Source organism: Mesocricetus auratus, unplaced genomic scaffold, assembly GCF_017639785.1.
Source record: "Mesocricetus auratus isolate SY011 unplaced genomic scaffold, BCM_Maur_2.0 Super-Scaffold_100021, whole genome shotgun sequence".
Classification (NCBI taxonomy): Eukaryota; Metazoa; Chordata; class Mammalia; order Rodentia; family Cricetidae; genus Mesocricetus; species Mesocricetus auratus.
This window is the reverse complement of record NW_024429202.1, coordinates 34996750-35012469: the sequence shown is the minus strand read 5'-3', so window position 1 is coordinate 35012469 and position 15720 is coordinate 34996750. Positions and strand designations below refer to the sequence as shown.

General features: G+C 45.5%; 1 protein-coding gene across 1 annotated transcript in view; it reads right to left on the bottom strand.

Annotated features, from left to right (window-relative positions):
- Window positions 1–15720, bottom strand: part of Gpr45 (G protein-coupled receptor 45) — a 69373-nt gene that overhangs the window by 27202 nt on the left and 26451 nt on the right. The gene's annotated exons all lie outside the window — the stretch shown is intronic.

The window sequence follows — 15720 nt, the reverse complement described above, 5'->3', positions numbered from 1 at the left end:
GTGGCTCACAACCACCTGTAATGAGATCTAGAGCCCTCTTTTGACATGCAGGCATAATACTGTAAACATGTCTTTAAGGGGGAAAAATTAAAAATAAAGGTGCCTGTTAGAAGTGCAATTTCCTGTCATTATCAGACTTGAGGATAAGTGCCAGGGGCCCAACCTGAGTGATTCTTGCGACTTCATGTAAGCCTCTCCTGAAGACCCATGTGTTGCATGATCCCCAGGGTGGTGCTATTGGAATCGATAGAACCCTTTAGAGGTGACAAATAGTGTGTGTGTGTGGAGGGGAGAGGTCTGAATTATTTGGTGTGCGCTTCAGAAGGCGTTGCCTCATCACAGGCGTAAAAGCAGCCGTATCAGTCACCCATGCACTGCTGTCTCCAGGACTGGGGCCAGCATCAACCTCTCCTCTTTTCAGGGCAATCGCAAATACCTGTTGTCATATAGACGGCTGGCTGATGACAGAGAACCCCCTGGCCTGCATTGTTGCCACATTCCTTCCATCTGGGGGACCCATAGCCTGTGCTGCTGGGCACTAGACCCTCCAGATCTCAGCCAGAGCAGCACGGGGTGGGGGGGGGGAGGCAGAGGCAAACCAGGGGCGGAGGGCACTGGAAGGAGCCCGTTCCTTGGGAGGAACAGATTCTCTTGAGAAAGGGTGAAACACAGGCTGCACATGGATGTTGCTAGAGAAGTGGTTCTCAGCCTGTGAGATGTCACCGACCCTTTCCTGAGGCATTTTCACAGATATTTATATCGTGATTCATCACAATAGCAGAATTACAGTTATGAAGTAGAAACAAAATTAATTTTATGATTGGGGGGTCACAGCAACATGAGGAACTGTATTAAAGGGTAACTGCATGAGGAAGGTCGAGAACCACTGCCCTGGAGCTTTCTGGCCTCATGATGCGTGCCTTCTCTCAGATGATATAACTGAGGTGAGGGTGTGTATGGAGGCCTTACCATGCCTGAATGGAGATCAAGGCTGTGTTTCACAATACAAGCATGCCCCTTCGGTCTATAAACACCATGTACTTAATTTACACCTGATTTACAGAGTATTTCTGTTTTGTAAACAGTAAATTAGCTTATCGAAGCATCTTGACAGTCCCAGCCTTCACTTTCACCCGCCACTCCCTCAATCATTCATGGATAGCAACACCCAGTCCCGCAAGTGCCATTCACTGACAGTTCCACACTCTAACTCCACAAATCTTCACAATTACCTGCAGTATTCCACCCTGTGCTTTGGAGCAATGAGATGCACCGGTTAGCCAATGGGCAGTGGGCAGCAACACCTAGGCTTGTGTGAACACACTCTATAATGTTGACACACACCGCTATCACTCAATGACGCATTTCTCAGAATAAGTGCTCATTGTAAATGATGCCTGACTGCACTCTGGTATCGGAGGCCCAGGAGGAGGGAAGGGTGGGTAGTTGAAGATGGTAAATCAAGATGAAGCTGGTAATGATAGTACGGTTGCCCCAAGCAGTCACATCTGGGTCAATACTCACATAGTTTTTCACCTTATTTAACGTTTCTCACTCCTCCAGAGTGAGGGGTTATTTCTACTTAGAGAAAGAATGGGTAACTTGCCTCTCCACAGTCAAGGGTAGCTTGGGAAAGGTCTCTGAGAGATCAGGGCCAGCTCTAATGTTGTCTATCCTTTTATCCTTGGGACAGAGAACCTCTAAGGGTTAACAGCCCTCATCCTTTCCAAAACTAGGTCATGCTGGGCGTTGGTGGCGCATGCCTTTAATCCCAGCACTTGGGAGGCAAAAGCAGGCGGATCTCTGTGAGTTCGAGGCCAGCCTGGTCTACAGAACAAGTTCCAGGACAGTCTACAAAAACAATACAGAGAAACCCTGTCTTGAAAAACAAAACAACAACAACAAAAAACTGAAACAAAACAAAAAACCCCAAACCAGGTCATGCTACAGCACAGCTTCTGGAGAGCCTACCAAATCTCTAATGGGGCAGCCTGGTAGAGTATTCACCCCAAGAGTGGCCACCAACCCTGTCCTGGGTACAAGGAGCTGACAGCTGTTCTAGAGAATTGTCTACTACTGTTGAGTCAAACATGTCTTCAGAAGGTACCATGTGGGGAGGGGGATTCTCACTTTAAAGACACCCAGACAGACCCATGGCAATTACTGCTTTTAAATTGACTGACATCTCTACAGGACTCTCCTCTAAGTGTGTGGGAGAGATTGTTCCTAATTGCTGCATTCGTTAAAACTATTATTTCATTGCAACAGTAAAAGGATGGAAAGTCACTCGAGGCATATACTATAGGGAAACAACTGTTGATACACACAGAGATCAGCCACAGGGATATTTGAACTTCCACAGAGGGAAACCCATTTAAACTAAATGGTAGCAAGGCACTGAGGAACAGAGCAGGTGACTTGACCATTGACCCGAGCGTTGGTGAGTCTTTCTTTGGTCTTTTTTTTTCCTCTCTCTCTCATCTAGAAATGGGCGTTGTGAGATTCCCAGGACTGTGTTGGTGTTGGGTGGAGTACTGCAGAGCCCGGATACAGCGAACTTCAGCCATAGCTAACTTCATATGCTCTTGCTGGACCACAGCAAGTTAGTCCTAAGAAAGAACTGGCAGCAGACACGAGCAACCACCCCACCACCAGTTCATGCCCCTTCTGGGCACTTACTACATATGTTGCATCTCAGGCACATCTAACAGTTTCTGAAACTTAGTAACCATTCAGTAAATATTTACCGAGCGGATAAATTATTTTACTTTTCTCCCAATACAATATATCTTCCAAGAAAAAAAAAAGCAGCCGATTAAAAAAAAAAAGTAACACTTTGTCCGTATGTTTGCATTTTGCACTTCGTGAATGTGGTGGGTAGGAATGGAGAACCGGCATAGCTAGATGAAGGGAGGGAGACAGATTGACCCGCTGTGTTAGTCTGTTCTGGACAGCAGCCAAATCCATTGCAAAAACAGGGCCTGGAATCTAATACCACTTCTTATCGAGAAAGCCAACTTTACTAATTTAAACCTAGGGCTAGAGCATTCCAATACCAGCTGCTTCAATTCCTAATAATTCCCAACATGTTTTAATTGTTGGGCTCCTAACGGCATCAAACACGTGCCTTCTTAGCATGAGGAACACATTAAGTTCAAAAAGAGTCAAGATGGAAACATCTGAAGTCCACAGCCAAGCCACAGGGTGCACCAGCCTCCAGATTAGCCACTCCCATGTGGGATCCTCTGAATCCAGCCAGAAGAGGGTCATTTGCCATTGTGGGCACTCAGAAAGGTCTCCCGAGATGATGTTTGACAATTAGGTCAAGTGTGCACCTGTTCTGTGTTAACCCTCCTCTAAGAAGCATTACCTGAAGGTATGTAGCAATAATGACCTGGCATTTGCTGAGACTCAAAGATCTTTCCAGAGACGGAGGGAGACTTCCAGGCCTTGCCTGCATTTCTCGTATATTCTCCTGGGCCATCACTTCTACTCCAGAGTTCCAGAATGCTGCTCACTCTCACTCTGTAAGTCTCCCTCAGTCCCCACTACACTTTTGCCTTTTATTGATTTTTCTAACTTCTTATTGAGTCTTTGCAGACTTCACATCCTGCATCCCGATTGCATTCATCTCCCCATCCTTTGGTATCCACCCTCCGCCCTCGCAAACCCCCCCCCATAAAATAAAAGGAAATTTAAAGGAAAAAAGTCTCGTCGTGGAAGCTGTAGTCTGACACAGTGAGTCACGCAGTCAACCCTTTTTAATCCATTTATCTGTACTTGCAAGTGTTCATTGCAATGAGTCATTGGTCTGGCTGGAGGCCTCTGGCTTCTGCTACACTAGTGATGCTGGTCCCTCACTGGGACTCCTCTTGGATTCCCGTTGTTGCCTAAGGCATGGACATCCTGCAGCTTTGGTTCAGCAGGACGGGCCCCTTCCCATGCTCCAGCAGTTCATAGATGGGATGGATGTTGGGGTGGGCAAACTCATAGCCCTGGTTCTGGGCCCGGGTGGTAGCTGGGTTGGTCAGCACATCAGTTCTCACTCATCCCCACCACCAGGGTGAGCTATCCAGCCCTGCCCCAGGTCACCCAGCGCAGCAGGCAGCAAGGGGTGGGGCCAGTTCTCCTGCTCTCATGCCCCCAGGGTCGGCTCACCCACACCCACACCACCAGGGCCAGCTCTACTGTGTTGCCCAGGCAGAGGTGCGGGGCCCACTCTCCAGTGATGCAGCTGGTGAGGGACGGGGCCGGCTCTCCTGCCTGCTGCAGATGGTAAGGGGCTGGGAGGGGAGAGCATCATTCCCTTGCTTGCACCACCACATGGCAGACTGGTGGGGGGCTGTTCTCCCATTCTCATGACCTCAGGCCCAGCTAACCCGAACCCCTGGCCCCATTTTCTAAGCTTCAAAGTTTGTGGTCATCAGTTAATGGGTAGAGCAGCACACTCAGCCCAGTGCACACCCCAGTTTTGCTGCAACCGGTATTACCAAAGCAGATTCATCCTACAGTCACCCTCATTCCCCCTCCTGACTCCATATTCACACTTCCATCTTCTCTTCTCAGTCTCAAGAAGATAAAAAAGTAATCTTCCCCTCTCTGTAGAAGTCACCAGTGCTCATGTGTGGGGTGTGCTCTTCTCTCAATCAGATTACATCCATCCACATCCAGCCCCAGGTGACCCTTTAGGCCAAAGTGGTTCTCAACCTGTAAATTGTGACCCCTTCAGGGGTCACATATCAGATATCTTGCATAGTAGATACTTACATTAGGATTCATAACAGTAGCCAAATTACAGTTAAGAGGTAGCCATGAAATAACTTTGCGGCCGGGGGTCACCACAACATTCGTATTAAAGAGTCGCAGCATTAGGACGGGTGAGAACCACTTCCATTCACTCTGTACCAACTACAGAATTGACTATTCTGTGGTGGAAAAGAGGCCAGGTCATTTCCACACCAGTGGCTCCCTAGTAACAGCAGGATCAAGTATAGAGACTCATTAGAAGACGAGGAAATCAATTTATTCAACCATAACCAACGCTTGAAAACCAGAATAGAAATCCAGGCAAGGTGGTGCATGCTCTAACACCAGCACTCCTAAGACTGAAGCAGAGGGCGGTAGTTATAGGCCAACCTGAGCTACACAGTGAGACACTGTCAAAAAACAAGCAGTGTTGGGGACAGAGCTTAGTGGTAGAAGACTTGCCTACGACGGCTGAGGCACCAGGTCTGTCTCCAAAAGACAACCAAGTAATAAAAACAAACATCAGTGCCCACACATAAAGTAGAATAGAAATAACATCTATGCACTGCATATGGTATCATACCTCTGTGTGACCTATGTTTAATGGAAGATGAATTTCTTACTTCAGAACACAGTGAAGACACTGTTATCTTTCCGGTGCCCAGGCTCATGTCTCCCCATGTGCAGAATTCTCCAACCACATGGGAGATCTCAAATACAGCTGTTGGCTACCTATGCCCTTGACATGCATTGTTCTCCTTCCTTGAAGCCCCTTGTTTGCCATGAACCACCAAGCCTGAGCCTTTTTTCACTCACGTGGAGGAATAGGTCACCTGCCACCAGCCATATGCTCAGTATCCTGCAACTTACTGATGTCTGACTGCTTCCCTGCTGCTGGTTACACAGCATGGGAGTTAGGCCTGTGCCTTCTCACCTCTGGGCTTCAGCACAGATCAGAGGGCTCCATGTGACTCTGTTGAGCAAACAAATGAGCCCACTGGCAGAGAATCTTTTGGGATCCTGATAGGCCAAACCCTGGGGAGGCAGAGAAACAAACATGGCGGTCTTCCTGACCTGACTTGAGAGAACAGACTCCTGAGCTTTGCAACCCAGAAGGAAAGCATCATGCAGTTGGCACATCTTAGTAGACTCAGGAAGGCTCTTCTGTACCCCAAATAAAATCCAAACAAAATTTCCGATGCTCACACTTTTACCTTAGTGTCCTTGCTAGGTAGTCCTTCCCTGGTTTACACAGGACTTCATTGTTTTTGCTTAGAAAGGGGTCAAGCAGTGAGACTAAGCCAGACATAGGGGCCTTGCTAAGGTCCTACCCTTGGAGAGAAACATATGGTAAACATCAGTCTTTTCTATCTTATGAGGAATCCCTTTTTAAATAAAATGATACAAGCCAGAAGAAGGAAAGAGGGCCTCCACTTCTCTAGAGTAGGCGTTTTTGGACAGAAGGAAGGAGGAGGAAACGGAAGACAATTTTTACTTCATCCTAGGAGATCTGGGGTCAGCCTCTGTGAGTTGCCGTCAGCAGCCTGTGTCAAGGTACCTGGCTGTGTTGGAAGGATGGTAACAACGGAAATGGAAGTCTAACTCTTGGGTAGGTTCTCAAGGGTGCTTATAGCTGTGAGGGCAGCTGGGGATATCTCCGTAATGGCTAGGAGTCAAGGAGCAGTGAAGGTCATGGCTGGGAGCAAGGTCAAGCAGCTATCACAAACCGCAGGCCATAGAATCGGTTCTAAGTGTGCAAAGTCAGACTGTCCATGATAGGGTGTGAAGATAGCTTACAAGCCATGAAGTCCTGCGCAGTGCTTTTCGCATTTGCCACTCTGTATTTCCCTTTCTGTATTTTGCAAGCGTTTGAATTTGATGAACACCTTAGCTGAGGTAGAGGCTGTCTTAGGGGGCCGTCACTGTGAGGAAGTAATTACAGGAGTGGACAAGGTACACCTTATGACTTCCCGCTGGCCTTAGCGTCATCTACTTATCTGATGTGAGTGAGCCCAGAGCCGCGGGGTTGAATGTTCTCTGTTTCCTGATGTGCTGGGAGATGGCAGGAAATGAGGGGCAGGCCAGGCCAGCAGGATCAGGGAAACCCAATACCCAGACTCTTTGTTCACGATAACTCGAACTCAGACTTTTGAGGGAGCTAATAGAAACCATGCCAGGGCGCTTTTTCGTTTCTCTAAACATTTAATGTAAAACATGTACAAAACATTCATTGGGCCTTTGAAGAAAAGGTGGTTTGTGTTTTCAAAGATGGTCTAGGGGTCCAATTTGGAGTTTTTTCCATAAGAAATTTGGCTCTTCCCACCTTGGGGTAAGGGGTGGGCAATGATGGCCTATGCTATACCTGATGGAAATGCATGGCTGGGGTGAGTTATATGGAAAGAGCTGAATATCTGGGGTGGGTTATATGATAAGTGTTAATTGTCTATGGTGGACTATATGGAAGGAGTTGGATGACTGAGGTGGGTTATATGGTAAGAGTCAGATGTCTAGGGTGGGTTATATGATAAGAGTTAATTGTCAACAGTGGGTTATATGGAAGGAATTGGATGGTTGGGGTGGGATACATACATACATATATACATATATTCATACATACATATTCTAATCTGATATCAATCCATCCCCAGTTGGTTCCCAGACTGCTAGCCTATTCTTCACACTGAAGACCTGAAAACCCAACTCTTTCATGGGTCTTTTACTTAAAATAAATCTGAACCTTTATATCTATATATACTCAGAGATCTAGAAATCTATATACTATTTATCTGTGAAGAGCCGTGTATATACTCATGTTTCTTCTTACCCTTGGTGACTGTGGAATGTTCAGCCTGTTTCACTAAGTTGTTTTTTTTTCCAGAAAAACAGAACTGATAGTGCATGTACTGCTAAAGGGTGAACAACTCACTGTCGCCAGGTTTGAAGGAAGAGGCAGGCACTGCTCTGATTATCCTTGGGTATGTGTTGGAGGGATGAATGTGAGTTTGAAGTGTATTTCCACCAAGCCATGGATAGCATGTCATGCAGGCTCCCACCATGCTCTCCAGTCACTCATTCACTAACCCTCATTCAAAGGCTGTCTGCAGGCACTGGGAAGCATGTAAAACCAAAACAGCATTCTAGCAGAAAGCAAAAGCAAATTTACAAAGAAACCTCTGAGAAGGTAAGTGAAGGACCTTTGGAGCACTTAGTGTGGAAGGACAACCGGGAAATGCAGCCCGGAACTCAAGGTATGAACAACCTCCTGGGGAGGCCACCCCTAAAGGGCAAATAGAACTCCAGCTTGCTTGTTCTCTCTCTTTTAAACCCATCAAGTCCAATTTGTGCAGCCCATGTACTATCAGATGTATGGCCTTTACTGGAGTGTGGTCAACAGTTGGGTGGGTTGGGAAATGGGGGAAGATCTGGCAGAACGATGAATATGATGAAAACACAATGTACAGAAATTTCAAAGAATCAATAATAAAGCTGAGATTTTGGTGTGGTGGGTAAAGGACACGAGTCATGAAAGAAGATATAAAGTGAATTTTTTTGAGTTCTAATTCTGTCATGAATATTTTGGCTTTGGTGATGCATAAGAGCAAAATATACACAATACACAGAGTGTCAAATTTAATGTCTAGTGTATTCCTGCAGGCCTGCGGGTTGCCTCTTCTCTGGGTTCATTTTGGTATGGACCTTGGTTGGCAAGGGCAACACAAAGATGGTGACTTGTAGAGTCACAGCCAAAGCCCTGAGGCAAAATTAGTAATTGTCTTCTTCCCCGCCCCCCTTCCTTCTGCCCCAAAGGAGACTTGGGTCGGTACAATGTCTAGTCTAGGGTGGAAGGAACACCTCCATCCTGAATAGAAATGGCCAGACCAGAGATAGAGGTGAGGGGAAAGAGAACCCAAGACCAAAGTTCATGTGGGAGGAGAAGCAAGCTGGCTTCCTACCCCGGATACAAAGTAGTCCCAATACGGAGTCTAATCTATGAAGTCAGCAGAAGACACCAGAACATTATGGAGTTGGCTTTATGGCAGTGGGTACCATGAGCTGCAAGGAAATGTTCTCCTTTACCAAGGGCTTTCAGAAGAAGGCTGAACATGCTAAGCCACTGAGTGAAAGATGGCCTCTTGGTCATTAGCCGCTGCTTCTCAAAGGCCAGGCTCACTCCTAGCCTTGGCAGCTCTTGCTGCCTGTTTCTATGCTTCAGAGCCATCCCCTGCAATCAAGGACCTGATGGGAACATCCTGTAGCTTATAGCAATGTGGTGGTACCTCCCCGTTTACCAAGATATCGGAGTGACATAGGCTAGAGCATGAGCAAAACCATCAAAGTCCCCACTGCTACTAAACTTATGGGAGGCAAAGCTTACAGATGCTTTAGACATGCTTTGAGGGAAAGCATGGCCTGTGCGTTATAACAAAAGGGCCTAGATATTTTGAGTCCGTGTTTATGGGGCTGGATGCTCGGGTTGTTTGGGAGTGGAGGAGCCTGTGACAGGGGTCAAGCAAAACATATCAAAGAAACAGAGGCCCATGGAGGCTGGGTCCGAGGCAGATGCTATGTAGATGGTCTGAGGGCTTAGAGCTGACCTCTTAAGCTGTAGTTGGCATCAGTCACGGCACTCCTGGTTGTTTACATGCGCAAGTGCTGGATGGAGCTGTGTGTGCAGAGAAAGCATTGCATGCCACAGAAAAGCCAGATTTTAGCAAATGGACTTCAGTCCTTGTCTGAGAAGGACCAGTGTCTGGGTAGGGCCAGTGATAGACATGGAGGGCAGCTTGCAAGCAGACAAATCAGTTTCAAGTTTTATTTGTCCTTTGCTAACTCTCCAGTGTGAGGACGCTCAAGGCTGTCTTCTTAACTTGAAACACACATAAATGCATACTGTAAACTTGTCACCCAGATCCATCCAGACTCTAGATTAAGAGTTCATTGTAACTTTCATGGAGTTGTATGTGTGTACATGTTCATGTGTGTTACACATGTAGGTACAGGTACATGAGCATGTGGTGTGTGTTCACATAGGAAGCTAGAGGTAGACTCTGAATGTTTTCCTCAATTGCTGTCACCTTACTTTTTTGAGGCAGGGTCTCTCACTGAATCAATTTGTCTACATTGGCTGGCCAGCAAGCTCCAGAGAATCCTTCTGTCTCTGCCTCACTGGTGGTTAGGTCAGAGATGTGTGTTGCTGTGCATAAGAAACACCTTATTCCTTGGGTGTTGGAGACTTAGACTTGAGTCCTCATGCTTGCACAGTCTCTCCACAGCACCCATAAGCATCCTTTTGTTATGCCATTCTCAGATGCCACCCCATACTCTGTCCTCAGCCTTGTGGGCAGAGTGGATGACACACTGGACACATGTCTCCACGTACATCACACAGCCTGGTGTGTTGTAAGGCTACCATTTGGTGCTTCTTTGTATTATGGTTATTCTATCCTTCCCCCAGTCCTTAGGATTGCACACAAGAACTACTTGATGATCTACATTGCCACTAATTTCCAGAGCAAGCTGTTGGAGAACCGTGTGTGCCACCTCAGAGTCGGTTTTCATTCTGCAGAGACAGAGCAGAGCAGCCTCTCTCCCTTGCTTGTGTTCAACCCCAAACCAATCCATCAAGAGGGTCCACTGAGGGAACAAATTAGAACGGTCTTTGTAGGAGGCAGTGTGAGCTCCCCTTCGTGTTGCTTCGAAACTACGCTGCGGCGCAAACTGCTGAGAAATCTCTGCACGTCAGGTATTCTTCTTCTAATTGATAAGAAAGTGCTCAAAAATAGAACTGTCACCTGACAAATCCTGGAACTAATTGCCTTACAACGAGCAGGCTGCTAAATGTGACTGACATGCTCCCCTCGACTCTGTGGTTCCCAAGGAAACGAGGTTAATACATTCATGCCTACCCTCGCCGTGTCAATCCCAGTTCTCTGCAGCTCGTGGAGTGTGGGGGGAATATGCTGAGAGCATCCTTTCATGCTTTCCCCCTTTGCCTGGAGTGCAAAAGTCTCAACCAGTGATTAAACAAATGTTCAGCCAACCATCAAAAAATTAATCGGCATGCAAACATCTCCCACAGTCCAAAGGGCTTGCCTGCCTGTTCTGCTGGCACTGGGAACCAAGGTGCTCCAAGTCAAGGACCACTGAGCTTTAACCCTTGAGTCACTGCAGCAAAAGTTTTCTCTGTGTGTATTTTGAGACTTAAAAATTCTTCCACAGATGTGTGCCACTATGCTGGAAAAAATATGAACTATTTCCGCCTACTGAAAACTGCGGTTATTAAAATGAGTTCTTGTGCGTGTTCCACGGGCTTTGCTTTACGTTGATGAGGACCAGTAAGAGCAACATCAACAAAATCCTTGTCCTGGCTCTGCTTCTGCTATCAACATAAAGAATCCTGACCAAAAGCAGCTTATGGAAGGAAGGGTTGCTTTTAGCTCACAAGTCCAGGTTACAGCCCATCATTGTGCCGAAGCCAAGGCAGGATGGTGAAGCAGCTAGTCACATCACAGCCAGGAGCCGAAGAAAGTGAATGAGTTCATGCTTACGGCTCGGCGTATCATCCCTTTTCTATCCTTCCCTCCTTCCTTCCTTCCGTTCTTTTTCTTGTCTCCTTTTATAAAATCCAGGGCTCAAACTCAGCAACAGCACCGCTCACTTTAAGGCTGGGTCTCCCCGCATTGATTATAGCAATCAATATGATTCCCTGCACACCAAGCTGATCTAGGAATCCCTTGCAGAAAATTTCTCCCCAGATGAGGCTAGGTTGTATCTGGTGAGAATTTAAGCTAACCATCATTATACTTCTGTGCAATTCAGTCTTCCCCAAGTTACAATTTCTGGCAACAAAAAGCCAAGGAAATCCCCATGAAGCTCTTGGAGCGATGACTGAATGTTGTCTGCTCTGCAACCCACGGGTCTGACTGCTGGCAATGCCAGCCATTTTCTTTTAAAACAATTCCCCTTGGGGCTTGTATTGCCACCTTGTTTTAATAGTGGCAATCAATTTCTTTCCTGTCTTCTTGCTGGTTATCAGTCCACAGTCTCCTTGCTTGATGTTGCTTGAGAAACCAGTTCTCAGCATCATTGCTGTTCCTTGTATGCAATCTGCATTTGTTTCCCTCTCTAGACAACTCAAAGATGTTCATTTTCGGAGTTCTGCAGCTTATGTTATACTCAAATGTGGATTATTTTTGTGGTATCATGGTGGATCCATACTTTTCCCATTATCCCTAAACATTCACAGCTGTGATGTCATCATGCTTTGCTTCTCTTGGTACCTCTTATCAGGGACAGCTCTCTTATTTTTTATCTTTCTCTTGTGCACTCTGGGTGATCTCTTTAGGTTTTTCTTCCTGTTTACAAAATCTTCCTTTTACTGAGTCTATTCTGCTGTTTAATCTTTTGGAGGAACATTGATCACGCATTTTCATTTCCATGTTCCTAGCTCAGAGCTTTAAAAGAACCTTGAAATTTATGATAGTGACATCTCTGCCATTAATAAAATAATTCATTGAGCCCTGGATATTTCAGGATGGGGAGGGTTGGGCTTTCAGCCACTTGATCTCCATGGAGAAAATGGGACTGGGAATTAAGTTTGGTCACATGACTAATAATTACCAACCATGCATGCACACCGAGCTCCAGTAAAAACTCCAGGCACTGGACCCAACTGAGCTCTTTCCTGTAGACGCTCTCACGCTTCCCTTATAGACCATCTCCATTCCTGTATGCCAGATGCTGATACCTAGAAACACTTTCTGACCCCCAGTGGCCAAATTAGGAGGGGACTGAGATTTCCACTAGCCTTCCTGTCCTCCATTACGATCTCTCCAATCTCATCACCAGCCCTTCAGCAGTCCACTCACATGCTCCTCTCTATTCCCTGGAGACGTCACCACTTGGTACAGACCCAGGGTCCCCTAGACCTTTCATCCTTGTCTCTCTAAACATATTCATTGTGCTACTACAGCCTACCTGCAGGAGCTCCTCCTCCTACTCCAACTCCCTGGGAACCCTGCCTCTTGGTGTGAACCTAATTCTCCTAGATCTTTCCAACAACCCCCTCAGCCTTATCTCCTAGATGATCTCTATTCCTATCCACCACTCACCAACCTGCAGGTGCACCTCCCACCAGGCAACCTTCAACCACCCCGTTTTCCTAAGATCCAGAGAGGCCAATAGCAACCAAAGAATGGAACACCCAACCAACAAAGACAAGATCTAGAACCATCTCAGCCATCACGACTCCAGATGCCTAGACACCAGCACAACATTAACAGCCAAGACAAGATGCCTCTACCAGAATCCAGTACCCCTGAGAAATGTAAGATATCTGAAGCACAAGACAAGGACTTCAGAATAGCCATTCTGTATATGTTCAAGGACCTTAAAGAAGAAATAGGTAAATTCTTTGATGAAGTCTATGAAAACATAAAGCACTGGATGAAATAATGAAAACGATTCAAGACATGACAGTAGAATTTATGAAGAAATTGAATCATTAAAGAAAATCCAAAATGAAATAAAACCGGAAATGAAAAACTTACGGAGTCAAACAAAAACCTCAGGGGTAAACCTCACTAACAGATTGCAAGACATGGAAGAGGACATCTCAGATGATGACAGTAGGAAACCACAGTGAAAGTGATCTCGCAGCCTGTGGCTTCATAAGTCATTTGCTGTAAGAGAAAGCACTAGAAAGTGCCCACTTTACTAAAGCTGAGCAACAACGGAATTAACCAGCCTCAATGTGATACGTGGAATTTATACCTGGGATCAGAAATATTGAGGCAAGCCTACTTTTAAATAGGCTTTCTTTGGCTTCCTCAAATAACAACACCATGAATGGAAAGAACCCCAAAAATACAAATTCTCTGCAATTTAGCAAATGGAGGGACAATGAAAAGTCTAATAATAAACTTGAGACAGACTAAATACTACCTAATTAGCACACTTGAGCCAAAGGCAGAAGAAAAACATGTAATTAAGTCTGAATAGTTTAGGAAGAAATAAAAATGGTGCAGTAATAGCTAAATCAACCAGAATGAAAAAGGTTATAAAAGGAAATCTCCAGTTGACTCCTCCAATAGGAGGATGTGGAACCAAACAGAAAGGCCTGAAAGGAAAGGAGGGGACATACAGTGTAAGACAGAAACATGAAGGTGACGTGACGGTTGCTTCTTCAGGAAGACTGTAGAGGAGTTATCCCATAGTAGGTAAAAACTAAAGAAACAAAAATCCAGTCCCACAATCCATCCATTTCTTCCTAAGCACACTGCTGGAGGGAAGGAACCTTTTGATGTGTGACTAAGGTTTGGGAGATTTGGCTCTTATAGCTGGCACACTTATGACCTGTGGAGGGAGACCTTGTCATATCCAAACTGTAGGTCAAGTCTAAGTCTTTTGTATTACGAGAGATGTAGGACTCTCTTGCAAAGATGGTGGCCATCACAGTACCCTATCCTCTAGGAAACCCTGGTCTTGGCCCACCGATTCATTCTCCAGTTTCTAAGTCTTTTTGTTTTTTCAATTTAGCATCAGACTCAAGCTAAGTTCAAGCACACCCAACCTAAGAACACTCATGTGTCAATTGACAAGGGTGAAGATGTGTTCTGAGAAATTTGTCACTTGACAATTTCATGGCTGTCTGAGAACTGCAGTGCACAGGTCTAGGTCTGCCAGGTGGCCACTCCAGGGAAATACCTGGAGTGATAAAAAAAATCCTGTAGAAACAATGTGCATGAGGCTGAGGCTAGTATACCATAGCCTCATATTATTGAATAGTGAACTTCTTCAATAAGGAAAGTTCTAAATAAAATAAACAAGATGAAAAATAAACCTAAAATAATGATAAAAATAGCATAGTAACTCATGAACTAGCACCATGTTTGTTCATTAATATTATTTGAAAGGCTAACCTTGGTTGTCAACCAGACTGCATCTGGAATCAACTAAAACCCTAGCTGTTGGCACTCCTGCGAAGGATTTTCTTGATTGAACCATTTGAAGTCAGAAGACACACCCTGTTGGGTCCCAGGTCCCCATGCCGTCTCTGAGTTGTTTGTTAGCCAATAGCCACAGGTGCGTCCTGTTTTCTAGTCCTGGGTTACAGCCCCGGCCTTGCCCCACTGGCATCAATGAAAACACAAAACTCTTACACCTGGGGTTTTTCCACTGTGCTGTAAGTCTGTATATAAGGCTGCTCTCTCCTTGCAATAAAGGTAGCACACACACATTTTCTTAGCACAGACGGCCAGATGGGCCTTGTCTTTCATTTAAATCTCCAGGCTTTCACCTGACACATTAGACTTGCTTATGGTGCAGTCGCCACAAGTGGAGGTCCCACCGTGATCAGGAAAGAAAGAGGACCCTGAGAGATCGCCCTTGGCGGTTGGCCAGCAAGTAAGGATTTATGAGGGTGAATTGAAAATGGGTACCAAGTTACACAAAGAAACACTGTCTTAAAAAAGGAAAAATTAAAAGAAATAGATAATTAAAAAGCCATATAAAGATGGAAGTACACAGAGAGTATGGATACTGTATATTATTGTGCTTTCTTTGAGTTGTTTAATTGCTAAGGAAGGAACAACTGTTAAAATACACTTGGTTATACGTGCTGCTGAATTAATCCAACTTAAATATTTTGAAAATGCTTTGATTTCTAAATTTAAGTATACAGACAGGTTACTTGGGAAAAGAATTTCTGCTTTGGTTTCCACAGAATATGAAAAACTGTGGATTCCTTCCAGACTAATATGGTTTGATGAAGCAGTGGCCCAGGTGATCAGACATTCAAAACAGCTAGGACAAGGTAGCCTTGCAGACCACTACAGCCAGGATTTCTGGATTTTCTTAGGATCCCCATGGTATTTCAGTGCCACCCAACAGCAGGAAGCAGTTTGGAGAGAATGACACCCACATTCCCAAATATTGTTTGTTTGTTTTCATTTAAATGGAGTTGGTTATAGATGG